Raw genomic sequence first — 23072 nt, 5'->3', positions numbered from 1 at the left:
GCTGCAGAGACATGAGCAGAGGGGATGCAGAAGTATGTACAGGATAGACATTTCATCCTGTCTTGTGTGACTAAGGAAAGATATTTGGAGAACAAGTCACCTGTGGCTAAATCAATATGATGAGTGAGTTATTCAGATGAAAAAGGATTGTTAGAAACCATTAGGGTAGAGGAGCTAAGATGAGGAAGAAAGAGCCAGCATACTTGGAAAGCTGTACACAATTCCATGTGGCTGGGGCTTTGAATGTGAAACAGAGAGGAGGGATATAAGGCTGGAGAGAAAAGCTGTGTATAATGTGAGCTGAAATTCATCTTGAAGGAAGCATGGAAGTAAGTAGTATCTTCAAGCAGGGTCATGGCATAATTAGATTATTGTCTGGGGTTTTGTTTAAATCAAGATATAATTGAAATGTAACATCACATTAGTTTCAGGTATACAGCAGAATAATTCAATATTTGTATATATTGTGCAATGATTGATATAAGTCTAGTTAACAACCATTACCATATAGTTAAATTTTTTTTTAAGACGAGAACTTTTAAGATCTACTCCCTTAGTAACTTTCAAATACACAATATGGTATTATTAACTATAGTCACCATGCTGTACATTACTTCCCCAAAAACTGTTTATCTCATAACTGGAAGTTTGTACTTTTTGACTCCCTTCACCCATTTTGTTCCCCCCCTGGCAACTACCAATCTATTCTTTGTATCTAAAAATTTAGGTTTGTTTCATATTCTACATATAAGAAAGATCATATAGTATTTGTCTTTCTCCATCTGACTTACTTCACTTAGCATAATGCCCGCAAGGTTTATATTGTTACAAATGGTAGGATTTCCTTTCGGTTTTGGCTGAATAATGTTACATTATGTATATATATTGTTATGTAATTATATAACACATATTTCTTCTACATTCATTCATCCATCAATGGACACAAGTAGTTTTTACATCTTGGCTATTGAAACAATGCTTCAGTGAACATGGGGGTACAGGTATCTTTTTGAATTACTTTTTTCATTTCATTCATATAAATACCCAGAAGCAGAATTGGTGAAGCATATGGTAATTCTACTTTTAATTTCTTGAGGACCCTCCATACTGTTTTCCATTGTGTCTGCACCAATTTACATTCCCACCAACAGTGCACAAGTATTCCCTTTTCTCCACATTCTCCTGTTTTAAATTTTTTTAAACAGATTTTAAAAAAAATTCACCTGGGCTATTCTGTAGACCATATATTAAAGGGAGACAAGAAAAGAAGCAAGAAGAACAATTCAGGAAATTGTTGTAATACTCCAAGAGAGAGAAGAGTGTGGATCAAACTACGGTAGTTGGAAAAATTAGATGATTACAGAGATATTTAGAAGTGGATTTTACAAGACTTGGCTATTAAATGAAATAAAGGTGCAAAGCAAATAGTGATGCTACTAGTTTGGGGCAACCGAGAGGAAAAGGAGGAGAGATGGAGAAGTGGACAGTAGGGCAGGATCGGGGTAGAGAGGTGGGTGGTGAAAGCTGTGGAGAAAAGTGCCACACCTTGATGCTAATTAAAGAATGATTCCTGTCAGAGATATCACCAAGAAGGCAGGTAAAGGGAACATTTCAGCACCTCTGCAATCACTCCACAAAGGTGGCCATCTAGCTTGCATATGGCCTTAGGGTAGGGGGACAGTAAATTCAAACTGGAATAGGCTAGAAGGAGTGCTATGGCTCAATGTTGCCTGAAATACCAATCAACCCAGTTATAGTTACTACAAGCAGGGCATAAATTTGCTGAAGGTAAGATTATAGATCTCTGTGCATTCTTTCCTTATTGGGCTTAGAATAGTGGTAGTTGTTAACAATTACTCATTCCTTAAACACATATCCACTGGTGCAGTTTCTGAGAGATGAAGCTCATCCTTACTATTAAACAAGAAATGGAAAAATTAAGTCTGAGAAAATGAAGGTCAGTTTTGCATTTGAAAAATTATCTTCCTTTTGAGGAAACTGAAATTAATATTAAACCTATATATCTTGAGAAACAAAATTTCCTTTGCTGGAAGAACAATGAAAATATATGTATTGGATCTAAAAAACAGAGGCAGATTTATAGAGGTTTTATGTTAAGTGGTGATACTGGAAGGTGGCCCAAAAGAAAACAGTGACCATAGGAACAGCAGCTATACAACTCAAGGGAGGCAACTGTGTGCCTAATGGTCTGCAATTCATTCAATTACTGGGTAGATCAGCGATTCAAAGTCCTTAGCAGTGCAAAGGGGTATTGGATCACCCACCACCATCCCCCTCCCCCAGCTGGGGCAGGATTCTTCTCTCTGGTATGTTCAGAAGGACTCTGTTCAGTCTCGTTTTAAAAGGTCTTAAGCTTGGAGGTTTTAATCACCTCCTTTAGAAGACTCTTCCCTCCTATCATAGGAAGTATGTCCTTAAGGAAAATTCACTGATACTTAACCCATATTTTACTTGTTATAATTTCCTATTACCCTAATTAATACCTTTCTCTGAGCCTTTCCTTGTGACTCATTCACCAAGTATCACCTCTTCCTCTGTGGTGTTTTTGCCACTCATCCCTTGCATGTGGACAGTTATCCTGAGTCTGTAGTCAGTCTTAATAGTTAGGAAATGTTTAAGCCTGCAGTACTAATAAATCAGCTCAAGGTATAATTAGAGGCTTAACTCTGTGAAGAGAAGATGTAACCCATTTGTTAATAACCTCACTTAGGTCTTTTGAAACCATTCTTGCCTAAAATAACTGAGTCAAATTAAGAACAAGCCTTAAACAAAATGTCAAAATAATGGCCTTCTAGGACATTGTGAGCCCAATTCCTTCACAGAAAGTGCAGCTAAGAATGCCCTGTAGCTTTCTGCTAGTTATTCCAGAGGCAAGTTAACTTAGCTTCTTCAAAGTTGATTAAAATTCAGATGTAATTAATATTCATTGATGTGCTAGATGTTTTTATTTAATCCTCATATTATACTTATTTCATAGACAATGACAACAAGCCTAAGAGAAGTTAAGTAACATGCTCAATGCCACACAGTAGAAAGTAACAGACTCAGGATATAGACTCAGGTCTTTTGACTCCAAATCCTGAGTTCTCGAAATCGCATTCACCTGACTGCATGATAATAAGGTGATCACTTAGCTGGCCTGAGTCTCTCCACCACACCGGAGGCATTAGCAAAATATCTGCTTCATGTTTTCTGTTGTGCCATGAAGCATATGGGCATTAAGAATGAACATGTTTATGGATATATAAGGGCCATGGGATTCACATCTCCACCTTGTAGTAATCCATGCCTCCTTTGCGCAACCTACTTCACATTACTTCTTTATATTCTTGTACATATAGCCACTTATCCCTTTTATAAACCAGATACTGCAAAAAGTTTTCCCAACGATCACACAGTAGAAAGTGGCTAGGCTCAAAATCAAATACAAGTCTCCCTGACTCCAAAGTTCTTTCTTTATTTGTTGAAAGTGAATGAAGGAAATCCCACTTTGCTTTCTTAATAGGAATGTTGCAGAGAAAATAACCAAAGTATGACTGCAACGTATTTTGCAAAGTAAAGTATGCTAGCAAAGAACCGATAGTATCAAACTGCTTCATAGGATTTGTGCACATGATTAACTTTAAGACTTACTAAACCAGTTTTTCTGTTGTGTAATTCCTCTTCCTATCACTCTCCTAAATATGCAGTGTCATCTCATATGTATTGTAGCCTGTGTAGCCAATTCTAGTTCTACTACTACTTGGATAAACATGTTTAAAATTGAATTCAATAATTTTTAATAAATAGCTAATTCTGTATAATTAAATAATATTTCAGAAGAGTATGTAACATGACAAACACTATCTCAGCCAGGGCGATCAAGGTCAACATCAAAAGTGGTAAGTTATGTTGATAGCACCTTTGATGTCATGGGATAAAAATGGCACTTTATCTCTGAGGACTTGCTCCCAAAGATGGTAATCCCAGTCTATTCATGGGAACAATATCAGAAAAATCTCAAAAGAAGGACATTCTATAAAATACTAATATAGATACAGATATAGCTAAACCTAAAATACCTAGGTACTCCTCAAAACTGTCGAGGTCATTAAAAATCTAGAAAGTCTAAGTAATTGTCACTGTCAAAGAGAGGCCTAAGGAGACATGATGACTAAATGTAATGTGATATCCTGGATGGGATCCTAGAACAGCAGAAGGATATTAGGTAAGAACTAAGCAAATCCGAATAAAGTATGGACTTGAATTAGTAATAATTTATTGATAATGGCCATTAATTGTGAAAAATATACTTACTAAGGTAAGATGTTAATGATAGAAGAAACTGGATGTGGGATATATGGAATTCTACATACTATCCTCCTATTTTTTCTGTACATCTAAAACTGTTCTGAAAAATAAAGTTTATTTAAATTATAACTAAAACAGAAGAGCATGGAAGAAGGATTTTGCTTTGAACAAATTCCTTTAAAAATTATATTCCATTTCTCTTTTCTCATGTTTCTTTAAAAATTGCAAGGATAGAGAAACAACAGCATTTTTTAAAAATTCAAAAGTAATAAGTTTATCATGGAAGTGCAATAAGTCAGACTTTTCCTATTCTGCCATTATGAATAGAGATTAAGAAATTCAGGACTATTTTTCCTTAGATTATTGATTAATTATATTCTTTAAAAATTTGTTTTTACATTTGTAAAACATTAAATTCTACAGTGTGGGAGGCTTATACAGTTTAATGAAATGAAATAAACAGTGCATATACCGAATTATTTAGGGCTATCATTCTAATATCAGAGCTTTTTAAAACAATCAATTTTCATCCATTTCAACAGCTGACCAGAAGATTTAACTTTCCTGTCAATGAAGAGACCTATAAGGATTTTATTCCTTCGTTGGATTTTCTTCACACAAATGAGCACGGACCTATACTTTGCTTAAATATCAGGACATGCTGACACAAACCAGGGGGGTTGCATAGACAATCCACACCTTGGCTCCTGTTCAGTTTTTAAAATCCAGGACACAGTGCAACCCAGCAAGTCACTGTTTCATGAATCAGCTCCTCGAAGCAAGGGGAAACTCCTTGGCAACCTAGCTCTGCTGTTCTAACGTAAGAGAAGTGATTGCCTAGGGGGAAGATATCAAGGCTACCACATGTACAGACTTGCTCTGCCCAGGACGTGGGGAATTTTGCTTTGCTTGGAATCAGCCCCAGAATTCAGAATTAAGCTAACTACAGCTTGCTTTTCCAATATCCTAAAAATGTGTTCTTTTCATAGGACCCTAGGTGCTGGCTTTCATATTTGTGCTTGCTTTGCTTCTGCTCTCCATCCCTGAGCCCTTGGAATTAACGTGCCATTGCCTGATCTCATCAGCTAATACGAGGTAGAATGAGGCAATCAGCTGTTCAATCCAGTCACACATATGAGTGTGCAAACAACCCCACATGGCATCAGAAGAAGTCGTAAGACAGTAATGGCAACTATGGGTTCTGGAAGGAGACATGATTAGGTCTATGCCAGAAACTAGGCAGCTGGAGTAGGGTATGGTCATCACTTCTCTGGTATCTGTTGTTCTTAAGGTTTTAGCTATCACTGCCTGATTCAAGAGAATCTCACCTGGTGGGACCAACAGGAGACAAGCAGGCTATTCTTCTGTGGAACCTGCCAGGTCCAGTCTCTGGCCCAAGGTAATTTATAAGTGCTCCTTTTGTCCCTCGTGTAGGCCTGTGGAACTCATGCTGATAAAGACATGACTCATGGTAGCTACTGATAAGAAGTTTACGGAAAATAAATTCACCAGGATCTGTGGCTTGAGTTTTAATAAAACATGCCTTTAAAGTTACGACTAAATTCTATAGCCTGCATTTCTTTTCTCTTTGATACTGTTCCTAATGTGTCTATCCCTAGAGACTCCTCTCTCTTCTCATCTCCAAGCCAGTCTAAGAGTGGGTCGTGTACTCCCGGGTACTTTTTTTGTCACATGTATAGACATGAACACCATTTCTGCCTTAAAAGTTTACTCTAAGTACTATAGGGATGCTGACACCAGAAAAGAATGTAATAAGCATGGAGAAGGTTGTAAGAGCAAGTAAATTATATAAAATTTTTCCAGTCATGGTCTCTAGTCTGAAGTTGTGGGATGACACCCTTTGGTTTTCAGATCTTATTTGTGAAAGTGAAATTCAGAAGAAATAATAAGGAAAAGTGTTGACTGAGTTCATATTTGTGGGTAATTTTTTTTTTGTCTTTTTGCTATTTCTTTGGGCCGCTCCCGTGGCATATGGAGGTTCCCAGGCTAGGGGTTGAATCGGAGCTGCAGCCACCGGCCTACGCCAGAGCCACAGCAACGCGGGATCCGAGCTGCGTCTGCAACCTACACCACAGCTCACGGCAACGCTGGATCGTTAACCCACTGAGCAAGGGCAGGGACCGAACCCGCAACCTCATGGTTCCTATTCGGATTCGTTAACCACTGCGCCACGATGGGAACTCCCGGTAATATTTATCTTTAAGGAACTTTCATATGTGTGTTACCAAATTCAGTGGTCAATTTCACAACTCAGGAATCAACCACCATGAACATTTTTTATTGAGATACTTACATCCCTATCCAGAATTCCCTGAATGCTAAAGAGTTAATTTGATCTATATACTGGAAAAGGAGAATTTGACTTCAAATTTTATCATTTGGCTTATAAGAGTAACTAATCAGAATTTTATTAAATATAAATGTGATTCTGAAACAACTGCCCAAGGCTCTATGGCTTGGTTTCTAATTTCAGTGCCATCTCTATACTCAGCAACATTGTGTGGACTCAAGGTTAGTCTAGGATTTTCTTCCTCACTTAGTCTTTAGATACAGAACTTCATCTAACAGAGGCTAGTGTTCCATAAAGTCACCAGAAAAGTTTATTAACTTATAATCCAAATACTTATACTAAGAAAGCTATTTTTTTCTCTAGATATTGAACTCATTAACTAAGGACAACCATGAATCTAATGACTATGGAGCCAGGGCACAAAGCAGAGAATGTTTTGAAGGTGAGATAGCTTGCTGAAAGTTCCTTTTGCAATTGTGCCACCACAGAGTTACATCTGCCCAGGAACTTAAACAATCCTGTCAATGAGTCCTTATTTTAAGAATATACCAAAAAATTCTTACTTTACAATTTTCATTTTTCTGGATGCTTTCTGTACCTAGATCTTTTTAATTCTACATATTCACCCCCACTGCAATCCTCTTATAACATTTGGATAATGTGTTTTATACTCCATTTACCTGACTTTCTATAGAAAGGAAGTACTTATGTATATTCATTGCTGTCAGTCCACAAAAATGCCTCTTTTCTTTTTTTTTTTCTAGAATTCATCTTATTTTGGTCAGTTTTGTGTGTCTAATTATTTTAATATCATATGAGAGTAACTTACCACATTTCAAATTTGTATTTATATCATGAGTTGAATGGATACCATAAGAGCAAATGAGCAAAATGGTGTCATAAAATCGCAAAGAAGTATTATATAGTATGAACATTTCTTTGTTCTTCATGCTGTAAAGTGATTAGGAGAATTAATATAGGACGCCATAATGGGGTAGTAATAACTTAATATGTAACAGTGAATAAAGAATTATAATTGAACAAATCTATCTTATGGTTAGTCACTACTGACTTGAGGTTTGAATTCAGAGGACATTTGTTTTGTTCTAAATATAGTGCTGGGGAGTTCCCGTCGTGGCGCAGTGGTTACCGAATCCGACTAGGAACCATGAGGTTGCGGGTTCGGTCCCTGCCCTTGCTCAGTGGTTAACGATCCGGCGTTGCCGTGAGCTGTGGTGTAGGTTGCAGACGCGGCTCAGATCCCGCGTTGCTGTGGCTCTGGCGTAGGCCGGTGGCTGCAGCTCCGATTCGACCCCTAGCCTGGGAACCTCCATATGCCACGGGAGCGGCCCAAGAAATAGCAACAACAACAACAAAAAAGACCAAAAAAAAAAAATATATATATATACATATATAGTGCTGGGAGTTCCTGTTGTGGCTCAGAAGAAACAAAACTGACTAGTATCCATGAGGACATGGGCTCGATCCCTGGCTCCGCTCAATGGGTTAAGGGTCTGGCATTGCCATGAACTGTGGTGTAGGTAGCAGATGTGGCAGATCTGTTGGCATTTCTGTGACCATGGCGTAAGCCAGCAGCTACAGCTCTGATTCAACCCCTAGCCTGGGAACTTCCATATACTTTCAGTGAGGCCCTGAAAAGCCAAACAAACAAACAAATAAATAAATATAATGCTTACCAAACTTCAACAGACTAGCAGGAAAGCACCCAGAAGGGAAAAAAAAAATAGTATTGCAATTATTATTAATAACTAGGGAGTTTCCGTTGCGGCTCAGCAGAAAAGAATCCAACTAGTATCCATGAGGATGTGGGTCTGATACCTGGCCTTGCTCAGTGGGTTGGAGACCCAGTGTTGCGAGGTTGCAGACATGGCTTGGATCTGGTGTTGTTGTGGCTGTGGCATAGGCCAGCAGCTGCAGCTCCAATTTGACTCCTAGCCTGCGAACTTCCATGTGCTGTGGGTGCAGCCCTAAAAAGCAAAAAAAAAAAAAAAAAAAGGCAAAAAATCTGAATAATCATTTCTTCAAAAAGATATTCAAATGGCCAATAAGCATTTGAAAAAATGAACAATATCTTTATTCATTAAGGAAATGCAAATCAAAACCACAATGAGATACTACATCAAAACCATCAGAATGGCTACAATCAAAATGAGAGACAATAATAATAAGTGCTGCCAAGATTGTGAAGCAACTGGAACCCTCAAACATTGCTGATAGAGACACAACTTAGAATAGATTTACAAGGAGATCCTGCTGAATAGCATTGAGAACTTTGTCGAGATACTCATGTTGCAACAGAAGAAAGGGTGGGGGAAAAATGTAATTGTAATGTATACATGTACAGTACAGTGGGAAAATAAAAAAAATTATAAATAAATAAATAAATAAATCCTCCACTTCCAAAGAAATATGCAAATATTAAAGTTTAAAGTAGAACCAAAAGTAAATGATTTACCTGTGAGAATGCATTACGTATTGTTCACCCAATAAAGGTTAATATTGGTGTAAAACAAACAAACAAACAAAAAACAACAACAACAACAACAAAAAAACCATTGCTGATAGAATGTAAAATGGTAATCATGCTTTGGAAACAGTCTGATAGTTCCTCAAAAGTTAAATGTAGAGTTACCATATGGGTCAGCAATTTCTTTACTACTGAATCCACTCTTAGTTATATCCCAAGAGAAATGGAAACAAGATCTATGTAAATTTATAATAACCAAAAAGTGAAAACAACCCAAATGGTCATCAACTGATGAATGGGTAAACAAAATGCTGTGCCCATACAATTTTACATTTTCGACCATAAAATGGAAAGTACTGATACAGTCTATAACATGTAAGAACCTTGAAAACATTATGCTAATGAGAAAAAGTCAGAAACAAAGACCACATATTATATGACTCCATTTGTATGAAATGTCCAAAATAGGAAAATCCATAGAGAAAGAAAATATATATTAGTGGTTGCTAGGGCCTGGTGGAAGGAGAAATGGAGAGTGACTGCTAACGGGTATTGGGTTTCTTTCTGGAGTGATGGAAATGTTCTGGAATTAGTGATGATAGTTGAAAAACTGTGACTATACTAAAAACTTGAGAGTTGTACACTTTAAAATGGTAAATTTTATGTTATGTGAAGTAGGTATATGAAATCTCTACACTTTTAAGGTATAGAAACTAGAGTTCAAAAAGGCTGAGGACTTTAAGAATGATTAAACCAAAATGTGGTTTGCAAATCACCACAATTAACATCACCTGGAAATTTGTTAGAGATGCACGTTCCTAGGTTACACTCCAGACAAATGAGTCAGAACCTCAGGATTCTGTGTTTTAATAGGCCTTACAGGCGAATCTGATGAACACTCAAGTTTGAAAGCCACTGGGTTAGTTACAACTTTAAAGCCTCATTGCTCTTCCACTCATTAGATTTGCAGCCTTTGGCAAATTTCTTGACCTTTCTGTGCCTCAAATTATTCATCTGGAGAAATGGTTCCTTAAAATTATTATGAGGATTAAACATTTAAATGCAAGTAACATGCATGGAAGACAACTTGCCATGAGCTGAGGACTTAATATGAATCAGCTATTATTCTATCAATTAAATGCACATCCCCTAATTTGATGGAATTGAGCCACATATGTTTAAATTTTTAGTAGCCATATAAAAAAGTAAAAAGAAACAAGATAATTAATATTAATAATAAATTTAACCCAACGTATTAATAAATTGGCAATGCAACAATCAGTATAAAAATTTTAGGGAATTCCTGTTGTGGCGCAGTGGAAATGAATCCGACTAAGAACCATGAGGTTTTGGGTTCAATCCCTGGCCTTGGTCAGCGGGTTAAGGATCCAGCACTGCCATGAGCTATGGTGCAGGTCGCAGATGTGGCTCGGATCTGGCGTTGCTGTGGCTCTGGCCACAGCTGTAGCTTGATTCGACCCCTAGGCTGGGTACCTCCATATGCCGTAGGTGCAGCCCTAAAAAAAAAAAAAAAAAAAAAAAAAAGCGAAATCATTTTAAAGATAGTTTACATTCTTTTTTTTTTTTTCAAATGGAGTAATCAAAATCCAATGTATTTTATACCTAAAGTACATCTCAATTCTGACTAGCTGCAATTGCCCAGCAGTCACCTGTGGCTGCCAGCTATCATACTGGACAACACAGCTCTTACAAAATGCTGTGCTCTTTTCCTTCTCTAAAGTTCTTGAGCCTTCACCATGTGGTCTCTACTTGAAGATTTTCAAAGAGTGGATCCTTTGGTCATGGAGCCAGGTCATGAAGCATCCTTTCCTGAACATATATATCCCATCTTTTTTTTTTTTCCCTGTCTTTTTGGGGCCACACCCACATCACATGGAGGTTCCCAGGCTAGGGGTCAGATTGTAGCTGCCAGTTTACACCATAGCCACAGCAATACAGGATCTGAGCCATGTCTGTGACCCACACCACAGCTCAAGGCAACGCTGAATCCTTAACACAATGAGCAAGGTCAGGGATCCAATCCGATTCTCATGGATACTAGTCATGTTTGTTAATGCTGAGCCACAACGGGAACCCCCTGAGGATATCCCATCTTAAAAGGTGGTGTTGGGATAAGCCTCCAACCCATGTTCTCAACTATATACTGTTATACAGGAATGATCTGGAAAGCTGCCTGAGGAGAATCTTAATGGAGTAACAGATCGCAGGCTTTTGTGTGTTGTTCACTCTGGTATCCATAGAGTCTAGAAAACCTGCCTAGCACAGAAAAGGTAATCAACACATTTTTTTCAATTAATGAATGAACACTGACAGAGCTTTTCTAACTTACCCTTTAATTTTACTATCATTTTTTCAAATATCTGAAAACATTTAATAATTCCTTTAATACTGCCTTTATTTCTCACAAGCAGATCCATTTTTGTCTTCTAAATTGATTTTAAGCTCCTCCCTATCCTTAAATATTTATCAAGCCTCTAGTAAAAATCAGGTTCTTTAGAGCTTATAGAGCTCATAAAGCTTATAGAGCTCATAGAGCATGAGCCCATAACAGAATTGCTGATACTAAGTGTTTATTTTCTGTGACAATTTATATTTCATATATGTACAGAATCACACAAAAGTCACAAAATTTTGCTTGGCTTTTTTTTTTGTCTTTTTGTTGTTGTTGTTGTTGTTGTTGCTATTTCTTGGGCCGCTCCCGCGGTATATGGAGGTTCCCAGGCTAGGGGTCGAATCGGAGCTGTAGCCACCGGCCTACGCCAGAGCCACAGCAACGCGGGATCCGAGCCGCGTCTGCAACCTACACCACAGCTCACGGCAACACTGGATTGTTAACCCACTGAGCAAGGGCAGGGACCGAACCCGCAACCTCATGGTTCCTAGTCGGATTCGTTAACCACTGCGCCAGGACGGGAACTCCTTGCTTGGCTTTTTTATTGCTAGTCTAAGATGAAATGGAAACAAATATCTAGAGTTCCAATACTGATGAGCATTCTTCATCCTTAGCACAACTCTAAGACATATTTATACATTAACGGCCCACATGGCTAGATAATGCTGACATTATTAAAACATACTGAAGGAGTATGCAGAAACACTGCTGATGTGTGGGTGGCGTGGATTCCTAGGGAGGCTGACACCTGGTATGAATTAGTTTCTTCACGGAGTTCCTAGGACCCTTGAAGCAAGATGGTGTGTATAGTTTACTCAGGTAGAGTAAAAGACAAGGTCCTAATAACAACCTACAAGGCTCCCAGACTTAATAGTCTTCCTTAAATTCACACCTCTTCCTCACACTGTCCTTCCTGTTACTCAGACACACAAAGCTTGCTCCAACTTTCCTGCTGTGCTTTAGGTTCTCTTGGACTGGAATGCTCTTCCCCTAATATCCACTTGGCTCATTTTACTCCCTTCAAATCTTGCTTCAATATGTTTCCTCCATGAGTTCTTCCCTGGTTGCACAGTAAATGCAATTAGCTGCCCAGATTCCATTCCTGCTCCTCAATTTCTTTATCCTGCTTTAGCACTTAACCACCCTTTAGCCTATGTCATCCTATGCTGTTTACTGTTCGTCACTAGAACGTAAAAGCCACAAAGGCAGAGATCTCATCTGTTTTGTTCAGGATGTACCCTATCCTAGAGTAGTGGCTGGCCTGTAGAAGACACTCTTCTCCTGTGGAATAAATAAGTCAATTAATTCCCTCAAAGACCAGGCTCTTTAATATATTTCTTTCCCCTTTCACTTTCTGCAGAAGCTCTAGCACTAAGATCATCTGGGAGGTTTTTGCAAGCCTGTCTGAGAAGTTGAACTCTCCCAACCTGTTGCAGTTGGGCTTGCTCACCGAAGGGTCCTGTCTCTGGAATTTATTCATCTGGGCAAGTTGCCAGAGCCTGAATTTGTCCACATTGGGATATGATGCAAGATTTAGGTTCTCTCCTCTCTCTCTCTCTCTTTTTTTTTTTCCTTTTGGAGGGGCGTGTTTCAATTTTGGCTGACTTTACTGTTTTGTCTGGTGTTTTATTCTTGTGTTGAGTTTTATTTTTCTGGGTTGATCAAGCAATTTAGCAACTATTCTTCACAGAGCTATGGAATAGCAGAAATTAGAGCTGGAAAAGACCTCATGGACGATCCAGTCCAACCCCCTTGCCATTTAAGTCTTGCTCTCCACAATACAATGTCCACGGCTTTGTTCAATGAGGTTTTAAATGTCTTCAATGATTCCTTTGGGTGCCCACTCAACTAACCTAATACTCATAACAATTAACAAAAATTCTCAATGTTTGTCTAAACTTTCCCTTTCATATCTTCATCTTATTTTTCCTATTGGTAGTCCAAGGTAGGAAGCCTTTTCTCTTTGGAGATTTTATACCTTTCGGAGAATTGTGGACTTACACTTCTGCTCTGTAGATTCTTTAGCCAAAGTATACATGTGTCCCTCCCTTAATCTTCCTACATTCTCTTTGCTTAATTTTGTTTTTGCTTATTAAATTCCTTCAAACTCTTCATCTTGTTTAGTATGTGTGATTTCACCAGCCATCCACTGAACGATTGTAACATAATGCTTTTCCTTCTGAAAGCTGAAAACAAAGCACTTGCCATCTACTATGTAAAATTGCAAATATATACAATTTGTTGCCATAATGAGCTAGGGTGTTTTTATTCACCAGAACATTAAATAAGTTCTATGCAATGCTCTTCACTTAACTTGACTTCAAAATTTTTATAATAATTATGTAATATCAGATATCTCACTTAAGCTCTTTGCACTTTTGTTTTTATATCTGCAATACGAGAGAATATCTGCTTCAGCCTCTTTTGCTATAAACTTATGAAAATAAGTATATAATTATGGGCTCAAAAGAGATCTTCCAGAGATTAAAAAAAAAAACTTCACTTCCCAGTTTTCAGACAGAATCATACAGGATAAATTATTTTCAATGCCAGTGGCGTGCTTTTTTTAAAAAAAACAAAACAGTAATTTATGCTAGATCAAAGTAACAAACTAATTGTAGTAAAGGGAGAATCTTTTTAAATCCCCAAATGCCAAGGATTGAGTTTTTGTAAAATACAAAATCACAGGGATGGGTGAAGCAGTAATGTCAACTGCTCTAAGATTTTCAAATTTACACTTACTTTCTGCATGTTTGTTGTCTCAGATGGGCACTAGTCTATAGACCCCACTTTGAGTAGCCCTGATGGGCAATCATATTCCTCACCTGCAGATTCAGATACTTTTCAAGATAAATATTTCTCTTCTGATCACTAACAGAATACTTGCTTTTACTTTTCAGCTTGTTTTCTGCTTCCCTTCAAAGTCAACTTTATAAAAAATAGAAGAGTCTATTAAACATTTCCCCAAAACATTTGGTTACATGTTTGCATTTATTTGTCTTCACTTTTTCAACATGTAGTAATGCTTAATTCATTTCACAAAATCAAATCTGAGTGAAAAATACTTTTAAGAAAGAAAAAAAAAATTTCTTGGAGTTTATACCAGGTCTTTGAGTTATAGGATGGTCTTTTGGTCACACATGCCAGCAGCTTCATTTCTCAAACTCTAAGTCTCTAGCAATCCTGACCAGGGCCACACTGATAGCAGGCAGACATTCATCCAATCCAGGAAAAATAAAAACAAAAACAAAAAACCACTCTGGCTTATTTCACCATCTGGCACTCTGCCATCAACCTGTACTTTTTGGATTTAAGACACAGATTATATGTCAGCAATAACCAGAGTAGCTATTACATAAGCTGGTTATGGGATGCCATGTGCTTTCAACTGGCATCTTTTATAGTTTGGGTATAACAAAAATTTAGTTTTAGCACTCTTTTCTGAAATAAGCGTCTCTTATTTTTAGTGGGTTTTAATTACTTTGAGAGGGAATTAAATAAAAATATACTGAAATATCATTTCTTCAGGGAATTAAAAAAATAAAGTTTATGGGAAAACATGAAATGTGGGGAAATATGAAATACAGTAAACTGCACAAATGCAATACATAAGTTAGACACTGAGCTTTTTATGATCTAAGAATCTATTCCAAGAAAAAGAAAAATTGAAATTTGAAGACTTATGAGCTTGTTTCAAAAAACAGTAAAAATAAGTTCCAGCTGGTGTGAGAACACGGTAAAGGCACAACACAGTACCAGGGTAAATAATAGCACAGGATAGGTGAGGCATTGGCAAAGGGAAACTTTAAATGCAGAACATTTTACACTGCTTTTCTAAGGGATTTTTACAAAGGTAAGGAAAAAATGTAATAACACATACACACAAATCAATAGCAGAAAAAATATATTAAAACAATATATCAGGTGAAGTTTTCTTTACACAATTTTCTAAAAGCAAGCACATGGCTATTGTGAATTAATCTCTAATGAATTTAATAAAGTGAACAGATTATTAGCTCCTAAAGCTAGTGATTTTGTTTTCAAATGTTTCAATGTGCCAGATGTTTCATAAAAATAGTTTTTATTATTTAAAATGATTTATGAAGCTAGATGCCCAACTTTTATTTCTGTGTTAAAATTTAAGAGTTAAAAACCATTAACAGACAAACAGAATTTGCAGTTCAGTTAGCAGTCCCTGAATGTGAAAAGAGTTCTTAAAATGCTCCTCTTCAGAGCCATTCTCGTTCCCATAGAAACCAATGTGAGATCCAGGAAAACAAGGTAAGTTCTAAAATAATCACCATTATAAATACCCATTATATAAATGTAAATACAGGCAATTGAAATGATTTAGATGATTTTGAAATTGCATATCATTTCCCAAACCATAATGATTCCTTCAGAGTGGTTCTTGTCTGTCATATAAATACAGCATTTACAAAATTTTAAAAATTCTTATGATTTACTTGTGAGACCATAATTGCCTTTTCAAACAAGTCTTGGGCATGCAAATATCAATTTTTGAACATGTATTTTGGTGCAACACGGGTCTTTTTTGGCCGGGCTTTTACTTTATGGATGATTAAGTACTTATCATTATCATTTGAATTTTATACAACCATTTCTCTATTCATTACTAATTGCTTTACAATGAGATCTAGAGATTTTAGAGTTATTTAACAATTATGGTTTTTCACATTTTTATTTGTCCAAGCATTTTGTCATGACAATAGAGCCAAAAAATCTTTTACCAGGATTGTAATTCTTCTCAAAGTCCAGAACTAATCATTGAGTATAGAGTACTCATAATAGCAATGAAGATGTGAATATGAGTTGTTCATACATACATATCCCTCTAAGAAGAGCTAAGCATCCTAATGCTTAAGGAGCAAGAACATTTCAGAGGAAAAGTTCCAATAGTGAGAAGTAAACATTTGAATTTACTATGCCATTTTAGTATATTGATTATTTTGAGTGGAAGGTACATGAAAAATGACAAGTGCAGGGGAGAGGCTTTCTCTGAATTTCCCTTTACCTGCCTAAAGACAGATCCTCCAAAAGGAATTCAATTGTCATAACGCCCCTCCCTGAAATTGACTCTTACCACCTGGGAAGAGACTAGATGTCAATTCCAAACTCAGAGAAACTTTGTCACAAGCTATCATATCTTCCAACTAGTCTTCTAAGACCAATTTATAGTTCCTAAAAATCATTAAATCTCCTCTAAGTTGCCTATATCCCCTACCTTCCCCTATTAAGACACTATATAAGGAGTTCCCATCGTGGTGCAGTGGTTAACGAATCCGACTAGGAACCATGAGGTTGCGGGTTCGGTCCCTGCCCTTGCTCAGTGGGTTAACGATCCAGCATTGCCATGAGCTGTGGTGTGGGTTGCAGGCGTGGCTCGGATCCCGCGTTGCTGTGGCTCTGACGTAGGCCAGTGGCTTCAGCTCCGATTAGACCCCTAGCCTGGGAACTTCCATATGCTGCCGGAGCGGCCCTAGAAAAGGCAAAAAGGCAAAAAAGGCAAAAAAAAAAAGACACTATATAAGCTCTCAAATCTCACAGCTTTTTTTTTTCTTTTTTCTTTTGTCTTTTTAGAACCACACCCGTGGCTCAGGGCAATGCCAGATCCTTAACCCACTGACCGAGGCCAGGGATCAAACCTGCAACCTCATGGTTCCTAGTGGGATACGTTAGCCACTGAGCCATGACAGGAATTCCCCCTTTTTTTTTTTTCAAATCTCACAACTTTTTGAAGTGTTCACTTTTTTTCTGTGATGACCCAGTATGCATTATAATAAAAAATAATAAATTGTTTATCTTTCTGCTGTTAAACTGTCTGTCATAAATTTATTTTATAGACCCAGCTACTAAACCTAGGAAAGTAGAGTGGAAATCTTTTCTCTCCTACAATGTTAAAGGAGACACAAGTTATGGACTAGTCACTCAGTATTGTTAGCAAGATCAATTTTTCAGAAAATCAGATATTGTCCATTACGTTTCATCAAAACCCTTGGTTCTCAAGATGTGGTCTCAGGATAAGCAACATTGACATCACCTGGGAGCCTGCTAAAAAGGTAGATCTCAGGCCTTAGCAAACCAACTGAATCAGAATCTGCATTTTAACAAGATTGACAGAGTTCTAAATGCACATTAAAGTTTAGAAACATGGCCAGTCCCAACTATTTGCTTCAGAAAAATTGTGAAAGCTTTATTCTGGTGGGCTGATGGAAGCCAAAGAAGCTACTACCTAGGATATAAATTCTAAAATGGGAAAGACCATGTCTGCAAGTGGCATCTGCATAGCAGAGCAGAATCCATAAATAATGTTAAACAATTTTGCTAAAAGAGAATGGAAAATATCTCCTTAATTTCAAAAATGACATATTTCAAGTTTTAAGTTTTTAAGAGAAAATGCTCATATACTTTATTTTTACCCACTCCCCATAAGTGAAACCATTAAACATATATCACACACACAAATCAAATTGAAAATGGATTAAATATTTAAAAGTGAGACCTAAAGCTATAACGCCTCTAGAAGAAAACATAGGGAAGAGATTCATGATATTGGTCGGGACAATTCCTTGGCTATGACACAAAAGCACAAGCAAGAAAAGCAAAAATAGACAAGTGGTACTACATCAAACTAAAAAATCCTGTTCAGCAATATAAACAATCAACAGAATGAAAAGACAACCTAAAGAATGGGCAGAAATATGTGCAAACTGTATATAACTGATTAGGGGTTACTCTCTAAAACATGAAAAAAACTCCTACAACTCAACAGTAAAAACAAATAACCCAATTTAAAAATGGGCAAATGACTGGAATAGACATTTCTCCAAAAGGCAACAGGTATATGAAAAGATAATCAACATCATAAATCATCAGTGAAATTCAAATGAGATATTACCTTACATCTGTAAGGATGGCTATTATTTAAAAAAAAAAGATTCCTGTTGTGGCTCAGTGGTTAGTTAATGAACCTCACTAGTACCATGAGGGCACAGGTTTCATCCCTGGCCTCGCTCAGTGGGTTAAGGGTCCAGCATTGCCGTGAGCTGTGATCTAGGTCACAGACATGGCTCAGATCTGATGTTGCTGTACCTCCATATACCGCTGGTGGGGCCCTAAAAAGACAAAAGACAAAATAAATAAATAGGTAACTTATATTGGCAAAGATGTGGAGAAGTTGTAACCCTTATATACTGTTGGTGGGAATGTAAAAGGTGAAGCCGCTATGGAAAACATTATGGAGGTTTCTTTAAAAAATTACAGATAAAACTACTACATGATCCAGAAATCCCACTTCTGGAGATTTATCCAATAGAATTGAAATCAGGATCTGGAAAAGATATCTGTACTCCTTTTTTTTTTTTTTTTGGCTGCACCTGGGGTGTATGAAAGTTTCCCAAGCCAGGGATCAAATCCTAAGTGTATCTGTGACCTATACCACAGCTCTGGCAATGCCAGATACTTAACTCACTGCACCAGACCCGAGGATTGAGCTAGCAATGCCACAGAGAAAACTCAGACCCTTAATCCACTGCACCACAGCAGGAACTCTCTGAATGCCCATGTTTACTGCAGCATTATCCACAACAGCTAGATGTGGAAATAATCTAAATATCTACTGATGAATGAATGAATAAAGAAAATGTGGTATATGAATCAGTGGAATATTATTCATCCTTAAATAAGAAAAATTCTGCCATATTTGATAACATGGATGAACCTGGAAGAGATTATGCTAAGTGAAATAAGCCAATCATGGAAGAACAAATACTGCATAATTTCACTTATATGAAGTATCTAAAATAGTCAAACTAAAAAAAAAAGCAGAATGGAATAATGGTTGCCAGGGGCTGGGAGGAGAGGGAAATGGGGAGTTGATTTTAAACAGTTATAAAATTTCAGTTATACAAAATGAGTAAGCTCTAGAGATCTGCTGTACAACATTGTGCCTGCAGTTAACAATACAGTATTATGCATTTTAAAAATGTGTTAAGAAGGTAGATAACTGTTTCCTACCACAATAAATAAATTTCTAAAAACAAAAACAACATAGATCACAACAGGGTTTTTTATTGCTAGCTGCAAGTGCCCAGTGTCTGCCTTCTTAGTTATAGTCCACTTTTAAAGATCTTCAAGATCTGTTTCAGGGAAAGTGAATACTTTTTAAAGGTTCAGAAAGAATAAAACTGGAACAGGAAGTTACGGATTTATATGAAATAAAAGATGTTCTATAAAATATATCCTAATCTCTACTTTCTAGTATCTCACCCTTCCTACACTTCCCCTGCTTTATTTGCATTCCTGCAAATCATTTGGTTTGCCCTACCTTCTTTCAAATTTCCACTTTTCTCCTAAGAGTTACATTTGTATTTGTTCACATTTATCACAAATGTATATAAAATTTTTGCATGCACCCCTATGTTCATAGCATCACTACTCACAATAGCCATGACATGATAACAACCTAAATGTCCATCAACAGATCGGTACATATATACAATGGAATACTACTCAACTATTACACGAAGAACAAAATGATGCTATTTGCAGCAACATGTATGCAACTAGAGATTACCATACTAGGTGAGGTCAGAAAGGGAAAGACAGATACCATAGGATATCACTTATATGTGGAATCTAAGATATGACACAGAGGAAACTATCTACGAGACAGAAATAGACACACAGACATACAGAACATACTTGTGGCTGCCAAGAGGGAGGTAGGGAGTGGGATGGACTGGGAGTTTGGATTTAGTAGATGAAACTATCACATTTACAAAGGATAAGCCATGCAATTCCCACTGAATAGCACAGGGAAAACTATATCCAATCTTTTGGGATAGACCATGATAGAAGATAATATAATAAAAAGAAGGTATATATACGTATGACTGGGTCATCTTGCTTAAAGCAGAAATTGGTGCAACATTGTAAATCAACTATAATAAAAATAAATACATAAATAATTTTAAAAGGTACATAAAACTTTGTATGTTGGTAGCTGCCTAAATACTGTGACCTGGTGGGGAAAGGAGGGGTCCTGAAGGTGTGCTTTATCGATTTAATCTCATCTAGAACCTGCTCCTTGAAGACTCAGAGAGAAGCTGCAGCAAAGAGTTGTGTTCTGAAGGTTAAAAAGGCAGAAAAAAGACAGGTATAGCACAGCAATATTTCAGTACTTCTCGATGACAAACATAGACACTGTTGGAAATAAACTTTTCCTCCATCCTTGAGGAGTTTAACACATTGCTAGGAGGGGGGGAATCAATATTATCATTCTCCTTTCTACTTCAAACTATTACTACTTATTGCCTATTTAACATATGCCAAGCAATTTTCTGAGTGTTTTACATGAAAAAGCTCATTTAACCCTTATAACAACCTTATGGGCTAAGTAATTTATTACTTCTGCTTCAAAGATGGGTAAACTGAGGCTGGCAGATAAGCATCAGAGCCTGAGTTTGAAATTCAGGTAGAGTGATCATGGAGCCAAAGCTTTTTACATACCCTGAAAGGACATCACAGAAACTTGAGGTGTAGGTCTGCCTCCTGGGTTCTTCATGCTTGCCCAATTAGCTGTGCCTTCCTAAAGCCAAAAAGAAGGTGCCTTTGAAATCAGTCCTTCCTTTGAATATCAGCCATTTAACAATCCCTTACCTGGACAGAGACAGATACAGAAACGTCAATCTTGCATGATTCATTCTGCCTAGTTACTGAATGGTCACTCCGTAGCAAACTTAAGGATTCAGGTATTTATGATTTAACTTATACCAGGTGGATTTCAAATGGAACTTTTAGGTTCCATTTGCTTGGGATAAATGGAATTATCTCCTATAAAATCCACTTCTAACTTGATTTCCTGTGAAGCTAAATGTAATCAACTACAGATCATGCAGTAAAGGTAATCAATTACAGATATGACATGCAGGTAAAGACATAGTTTTAACTACAATACTTTGCTCTAGACTTGTGGAGGCCTTCCTCACCAGAAAGCTGAGTTGACCCTAAGGTTGTTTCCTTCATTCTCCCCCTTTGCCCTGTGCCTGTCTAAATTTATGTTTTTTTTCCATTTTCCTATGGGTAGTTTAGTGTGTTAGAAGAAATGATTCTTAAGTAAACTGTCTGCCTCTTCACACATTGAGACGGTTCACTTCCTAGCATCTAAGAAAAACCTTAGGATCTAATAACTCCACCACCTCTTAGCACTGTGCTTTGGGCCACATCACAACCTTTCTGTGCCTTAGTTCCCATAAGTACACAATGGATTTATTCATACTCACTTAATAGGGGGTTGTGAGGGAGATTCAGTAAGTAAATACGCAGAAAGGACTTGGCACAATACTTGATACAAAGTAAACACTAAATACATGTTAGCTATTGTTATCTTATTGTTGTGGTGGTTGTTATTATCATTAACTTGTGGAGGTAATGACTTCCTTGCAAAGTATCTCTAAGCTTTCATTTAATAAATAAAACCCACATTTAGAGATTTTAGGGTTGGTATGGAGGATCTGAGATATAAAAATTTAAGTCCTTTGTTTAATAATAGGTAACAGGTATGGATCACTTATTACACGTTAGGCATTAAGCTATGTAAGTTGTACATATAATCTCATTTAAGCTTCGTTATAACTCTGCAAGTAACTAAAATGTACTTCAGAGAAATTAAGTGATTTACCTAAACCCCTGACTAGTAGTAATTGAGTCTGGATATATGTCCTGGTCATTCAAACACATATTCTTATGTGCTTAATTTAACTAAGCAAAAATGCTTTTTACACTTCAATAGCTAGCATTTTCAAGTTCTCCCATGTGCCATCATCATTAAAATGAGAAGTTGCTCATGTGCCATGTGCCAATATGATTAAAATGAGAAGTTATTTCTGTGGTTGCAGCACTCTGGATTTAATAAATCAGGTAAATTTTTTTTAAATTAGGGATTTAACATAAAGTTGTTGTTTTTTAAATTATTCTTTTACATTGAATATATTCAGTTTTAGGAGAAAAATCATTACATTGCCATTGTTTTTCTTTTGCTAATAATTGATACAAACATCACCATATACCAGATTAAATAATAGGCCCAGGAACTAGAATTTGAAATGCTTGATTGAATTTTGATCAAAAATTTGTATAGCATTTTAAAAGTTGAGATATACATACTTCATATAACATAAAATTCAACATTTTGAAGTGTACACTTCAGTGGTTTTTAGTATATTCACTATGTTTTGCAACCATGATCACTATCCAGTTCCAAAGATTTTTATCACGCCACAAAGGAACCTTGTACCCATCAGCAGCTAGTCCCAAATACCCCCTTAACCCTCTCCTAAAAGTCCTTAATGTTTGTCTCTTTGGATTTGTCCCTGGGCAAATCTTTTATCCCTGCGCAAACCGGCTGACTCAGACTTGTGATTTGTTTTTAATTCTTTGCTGTTTAAATAAAATTGCCTGCCCCAAACTTCACCGCCATATATTGCTGCCAGTGGTATATGTAATATGTACGATTGAGGGCATAATAG

This window comes from Phacochoerus africanus, chromosome 11 (genome assembly GCF_016906955.1).
Source record: "Phacochoerus africanus isolate WHEZ1 chromosome 11, ROS_Pafr_v1, whole genome shotgun sequence".
Classification (NCBI taxonomy): domain Eukaryota; kingdom Metazoa; phylum Chordata; class Mammalia; order Artiodactyla; family Suidae; genus Phacochoerus; species Phacochoerus africanus.
This window is presented reverse-complemented; position numbering follows the sequence as displayed.